The sequence below is a fragment of the Myotis brandtii genome, unplaced genomic scaffold, assembly GCF_000412655.1.
Source record: "Myotis brandtii unplaced genomic scaffold, ASM41265v1 scaffold40, whole genome shotgun sequence".
Lineage (NCBI taxonomy): Eukaryota > Metazoa > Chordata > Mammalia > Chiroptera > Vespertilionidae > Myotis > Myotis brandtii.
The window spans coordinates 965277-972135 of NW_005365372.1; the positions used below are offsets into that span (position 1 = coordinate 965277).

Here is a 6859-nt window from a genome sequence, read left to right on the forward strand (position 1 = left end):
ATATATACAGATGTTAAAATTGAAATACAAAACAATATCATAAAAATGAGAAGAAAAGAATAATGACAGCAAGGACTATAAGATAATTTAATTGAACATTAAATTTAGCTCTGAGCTTCCTGATTTGCTACCATGCATCAATTTGCTCTTCTTTTGGTTACATCAATTGCTTTAACCATGATTTTGCAGCAAATCCATTAGTATCTTTTTAGTTATAAGTGCTAATACCCAACTCAAATTGGCTTAAACAAGCAAAGGGGAGTCATTGACTGTATTCATGTCTTTGGCAATATCATGGGGAGATTTTTTTCTCCATCTTTCTGATCTGTTTTCAATTCTGACCCTTTCTAAGGCTCTACATGATGGCAAGATAGTAGCAACATGTCCAAACATTACCTCATTACATGTTTAGCTCATGGGGGTAGAGTAACTCCATAAGAAATAGGGGGGGAGGGGACTGGATGAAAAAAGGTGAAGGGGTTAGCCAAAGAACATACATGTATAACCCATAAACACAGGCAGTATGGTGTTGGCCAGAGGAAAGCAGGGTTGGGAACTGGGTGGAGGTGTTCAGAGGGGGGAATGGAGACGTCTGTAATAGTGTCAATAATAAAAATAAAATTAAATGAAGAAAAATAAAACAAGAAATAAATTTTTGAATGGAAAAATGGGAACAGAAGTGATCCTTCTTGTAGAAATTGGTGTAACCATAAGAAGAGTTCATTGATGCAGGATAGCAAATCATGTTCCCGATGCTCCAAGTTTTGGCTAGCCAATATCCTCCCCATAAAAAGGTTTTTCAAATGCCTAAACCTGCATAAAATTCACATAGCACTCTTTCCCAGACAGACTACCTCGTTTTATCCTTTTAAGTAATGTTATTTCAGGACCAGGAACTCCAAGTGATGGCAGTTCACTTAATCAGGTAGGGATGCTGGATAACTTGTTTCTCATCAGTATGATTATGTTTTTCAATTGAAATTCAGTTGGGTTTATTCTCTTTTTTCAATTTAATTTCAATATTAGCTCTCTCTTCCCATTCTTGTTAATTTAATTTATTTTTAAATTTATCTCTGTTGTTCAAAGTATTACATACGTCCCCCTTTCCCCTCTTTCGACCCCATCCACTAGGCAACCCCACCAGGCCTACCACACTGTTGACTGTGTCCATGGGTTATGCATATAGGTATATAAATTCTTTGGTTAATCGCTTCCTTCCCCCCCCCTTCCCTTCTTCCCTCCGAGCTTCTTCAGTCTGTACTATATTCCATGTCTCTGGATCTATTTTAATCATCAGATTATTTTCATTAGATTCCACATATGAGTGAGATCATGCAATACTTGTCTTTCTCTGACTGGCTTATTGCACTTAGCATAATATGCTCCAGGTCCTTCCATGCTGTCTCAAAGGGTAAGAGATACTTCTTTTTTACTGCTGCATAGTATCCCATGGTATAAATGTACCACAGCTTTTTTATCCACTGATCTATTGCTGGGCGCTTGGGCTTTTTTCAGATCTTAGCTATTGTAAATTGTGCTGTTATGAACATAGGGGTATATACATTTTTTCTGATTGGTGTTTCGGGTTTCTTGGGATATAGTCCTAGAAGTGGGATCACTGGGTCAAATGGAAATTCCATTTTTAACTTTTAGAGAAAACTCCAAACTGTTTTCCATAGTGGCTGCACCAGTCTGCATTCCCACTAACAGTGTACTAGGGTTCCCTATTCTCCACATCCTCGCTAGCACTTGTCATTTTTTGATTTGTTGATGGTAGCCATTATGACAAGTGTGAAGTGATACCTCATTGTTGTTTTAATTTGCATCTCTCTGATGATTAGTGACTGAGCATTTTTCACCTTCTTATTGTAGACTAGAGGCCCAGTGCATGAAATACATGCATGGGAGGGGTGTCCAGCAGCCTGGCCTGTGCCCTCTCACAATCTGGGACCCCTCGGGTAGGGTCCCTAGGCCTCACCAGCGATCATGGCCAATCAGGGCTTTCCTTCCCCCAGCTGCCAACAGCTGGCCCCGCCCCCAACACGCCACTGCTTGCCATCTGTGCAGTGCTGCCTGCCCCCCAGCCCCCCACACCACCACCAATCGCCTCCCTCTGCAGGCGACAGGTGTGGGGTGCAATTGCTTGGCTGGCCTGGGCCTCCTTCTGCGGGGCAATCTCTGGTCAGCACAGCATATCCACCACAGCATCACTGGCCAGTGTCCTGAACCTCCCTATGTGGGGCGATTAATCGTGGAGCCCCCAGATCTATTGCCCCATAGAGGGAGGCCCTGCCCACCCACCTTGGCTGGCCTGGCACCTGTGCGTGTCATAGTGTGGTCGTCCAGAAGGTCATCTGGATGGTCATTCTGCTGTTTGGTCATTTGGTCGATTTGCATATTATGCTTTTATTATTATAGATAATTTTACTACTTTTTCTTTTAACCTTAATTCTAGCTTTACAAGTGGTTTATCCACTATCTTTATTATATGTTTGCCTTTACCAGTGATGTTTTTCTTTCCTATATTTTCTCATTTCAAGTGTTGGCCTGTTCTTTTCCACTTATAAAAGTCCCTTTAGCATTTCTTATAAAGCCAGTTTCGTGGTGATGAACTCTTTTAGCTTTGGCTTGTATGGAAAACTGTTTCTCTTTCAATTCTGGATAATAACCTTGGTGGGTAGAGTACTCTTGTACATATTTCATTACTTTTATTTATTTTATTTTTTTAGGCTTTTAAAGTAACATTTATTTTTTTAAAGTTAACATGTACATATATAGGAAACTGAAAAACACAAGCAAAGAACTTAGCCATCCATAATCACAAGCAGTTTACAGTCTGACGTGTCCTTCTAAGTCCTGTGTGTCTACACAACTAAGCTTCCATTTTTATGTAATTAAGATGGCACAGTTATGTATCATGCTTTCTCACACATCATGAATATTTACCATTTCAAAGTCCCAAAGCTATGAGTATTTTGATAACCAAGAATATCCAACATCAACTCAATCTGGAAGAAAATGTAATCCTGCCTTACTTGGTGACAAAAATTTCATAAAGGACAAAAATAGCAACAAACCTCTAGATAAAAGATATTCACAAAGTTACAATTAAAATAATGCATTCCCTTCATGTTCCATTAAAAATGAGACCCAAAGCAAGAGTACACAAAGTATAATGCTTCTAAGAGAATTATGTCATGCCACTCTCTTCCGGCCTACCAAATTTTTGCTGAAATAATTGGCTAATTGTCTAGGTGTTCTTCTTTTGCTACTTATAAGATTCTCTCTTTCTTTGTCTTTAAGTTTGTCTTGTGTGAGTCTCTTTCCCTTCATCTTGTTTGGGACTTGTGATGCTTTCTAGACTTAGATGTCTGTTTTCATTACCATGTTAGGGAATTTTTTAGCCATTATGATTTTGAATAGATTTTTCTGGGTGTAAGAGGGTGGGGCACCACTTTGGAAGCCCACAGGGCTGCATGTGAGATGCGGGACAGTGGAGCACTGCTTTAGAAACCTGCTGGGGAAGCCAAACTAATGCTGAAAGATGGAGTACTTGCTAGGTGCTGGCATGTGGGGTGCCACTACGGAAGATGTGCCCTTGTCTGTACAGGGAGATTGGCCATGGAAGGTCTTCAACAGGACACTGGGAATGGTGAACATTTAGCAGGTTAATGGAGAATATCAGACCTGGTACTTGCTAGTGTTGGCAGCTGGGTGGAGGTAGGGAAAACAAAAAGGGATTGGCATCTACTGTGCCTCCATTTCCAGGGAGAGCTCCAGCAGATCCCTCTAGCACACACCCTAAAATTAGTCTATACATCTCCTTCACACATGACCCAAGTGCCTTTCAAACTGCTACCTCTGTGCTGGAACACAGAGTGAGTGAGTTTATGCATGGTTCCTTTAAGAGTGAATCATAGTTTTGTGTGTGTGTGTGTGTGTGTGTGTGTGTGTGTGTGTGTGTGTGTGTGTGTGTGTTTTAAATCCTGATTTCTGGGCCTCATCCTCCGGAAATTCTGTTTCTTTGTTATGGGGTGAAGCCACAACATTAGTAACAAAGAAACAGAATTTCTGGAGGATGAGGCCCAGAAATCAGGATTTTTAAAAGATTCCCAGGTGATTCTAATGTGCAGCCAAGGTTGAGAACCACTGTCTTAGAGGGTTGGTTAGCCATACTGTACTTTTCACAAAGGACCGGCACATGGTAAACACTCAATAAATGGTTACATGTGATACATGGTAAACACTAAATAAATGGTTACATGTGACACATGGTAAACACTCAACAATGGCTATGTTTCTTTTCGATTGTAGTTTTCAAACAAAGTTTTTAACCTGGAGCCCCAGAAAATCCATAGATGGGCTTCCACAGATCCCAGAAGCACCATGAACTCATTCAAAGTGGCGTGTGCACATGGGTGTGTGTGTGTGTGGGTGTGTGTGTGTGTGTGTGTATGTGTTCCCAATCTACCTTCTCTCCCAGTGCTAGGGCTCAGGTCATGTGACATTGTGCACAAAATTTTACAGGGAGCTTTCTCAGTTCCCAAAGCTCCTCAGCTATCCAGGATGTAACCCTCACTATTTTCCACAACCAGATAGTAAAAGTCTCCTCTTCCTAGAGCAGGTCTCTAGGTCTGGGGATTCCAAAATTTCTTATAGGATTTACTCTTAGGAGGCTTCACCATGATTGTGATATACGTCCCATTTGTGGGACACTGCGCTGCTCCCTCTCTTACCCATATCCTCAGTTGTTGAGCATCTGTTTTGCTAGTATTCAAGTCATTCTCAGAGATCCTTGCTCTGTATTTAGTTGTAGTTTTGGTGTGTCCATACCCAGGTTATTCCTACTTTGCCATCTTTACCTAGAACTTATTGATGCCTAATTAAATTTGAATTTTAGATAAACAACAAATATTGTCTTATGTAAATATGCTCCAAATATTACAGGGCACAGAGTCATACTAAAAATTAACTGAGCATCCTGTGTTTTCTTTGCTAAATCTGGCAAGCCGAGTCAGAAATTTCATTTCCTAAAACTAAGTTATTTGCTCAACTCTAAATTAGTATTGTTGCCTAGTGTATGTAACCATCTGAATGACCAAACGTGATTCATATAACCACCTCTGGACCCAAGAGAGAACACTACCACTAATACATAAACAGCAAGTGAAAAATCTCTATCTGGACACAGATTGAAATTGAAGTATGATTACCAGAACAAAGGTGAATGGTATTGGGCGGTGAATACAATTGATGTTATTCATAGGGTTGTTTCCTTTATCAACCTGTAAAAAATGAAAAAAGCATAACACATAATAATTAATTATGTTGGGACTAACCTAACATAGTCCATGTTTCAAGTATTCTGGTACAAATAAATGATATATATCATATCCTTTATTCTGCCTTCTTTAATTATTCTTTTTTTTAACCAGGATTTTAATAGAAACTAGACATCAGATAATTCAAGGATATACTATATGAAGAAATTAGGGAGTCCTCAGATACTTTTCTTAAAAATCTTTATCATTGAGAGTATTAATCTTTGTTGAAAATTTGGAAAGTTAATGCTCAGCCAATTTGTGCCTTAATTGTGCTTCAAATTAGAAACATATGCCAGCTATTTAAAACTATTCCAAATATTTGTTAAGGAGTTCTAAGCTTAAATTATATAGTAAAGTCACCTTTATCTTATCCCTAAACATCCCGTAATGTTTTTTTCCTCTTTTCGATGATTAACAATAGCAGGAAATACCTTAATTGCTCACCCAAATTCTTGTTTTGTCCTTCTGCTAGTCAATAAGCTTCTGATCTGAGCCCGTGGTCGGCAAACTGAGGCTCGCGAGCCACATGTGGCTCGTTGGCCCCTTGAGTGTGGCTCTTCCACAAAAGACCACATGCGGGCGCACACGTACAGTGCAATTGAAACTTTGTGGCCCATGCGTAGAAGTCAGTATTTTGTGGAAGAGCCAGTATTTTGTGGAAGAGCCATACTCAAGGGGCCAAAGAGCCGCATGTGGCTCTCGAGCCGCGGTTTGCTGAGCCGCTGTTTGCCGACCACTGGTCTAGTGAATAAGATGTGTCAAAAAGCTGGGAATATCATTTTGGGTTAAAAAAAAGTAGTGACTATAAAATAATAAGCTAGATTTTTCTTGTATGAATCATAAAACAGCTCAGAGATGAGCCAGTTCTGTAGCTGTTGATATTTGGCTCTGTTGACTTATGAGTTTGCCGACCACCTAGCCCATACTGCTGTCATCAACTATTCCCACTTTAAGGTCTAAGCCTCTCTGTACACACTTTTTATCCCATACCTTGTGTTACTGGTGATAGGTGGCAGTGAATTAGAACTTAACTGTCTCAAATTATGATATATTTCAATTTCAGACAGCTATTTTTATTAGAAAGTTTTCATTATATTTAGACAAATAATGCTCACATATAACCAACTGTTTTAAACATTAATTTTTCTGCTTAAAATTAGGATCAAAATAAAGTATTCTTCCTCTTTCAAATCAGAACACTTTCAACTATTTAAAAATATTTTAGTTGTTCTCCTCTCCCATTAGGTCTTTATTTCCCTAAGTATTACAATTCTTTAGAGAGTTCATTATATGGCAGGGGTTGTTTTTTGTTTGTTTGTTTTCAGATTTTTAACCATTTTTTAATTTAACTTAAATTCTTTATTGTTTAAAGCATTACATAATTCTCCTTTTTCCCCCATTGACCCCTCCCCGGCCACCCCCACCCCCAGCACATGCCATCACCCCCTCTACTGTCTGAGGGAAGCTGGTGCCAGCAGCCAGGGGAAAGAAGGCCTACTCTTGCATGAATTTCTTGCATTGGGCCTCTAGTAACA

General features: G+C 39.6%; 1 long non-coding RNA gene across 1 annotated transcript; it reads right to left on the reverse strand.

Annotated features, from left to right (window-relative positions):
* Positions 1-92: 92 nt before the first annotated feature.
* LOC106727308 lies at positions 93-5174 on the reverse strand. The gene is made up of 3 exons (XR_001363479.1): positions 5162-5174; positions 3688-3693; positions 93-119 (listed from the first exon to the last, which is right to left on the reverse strand). It is a non-coding gene; the product is annotated as an uncharacterized LOC106727308 (long non-coding RNA).
* Between the last annotated feature and the right edge of the window lie 1685 nt (positions 5175-6859).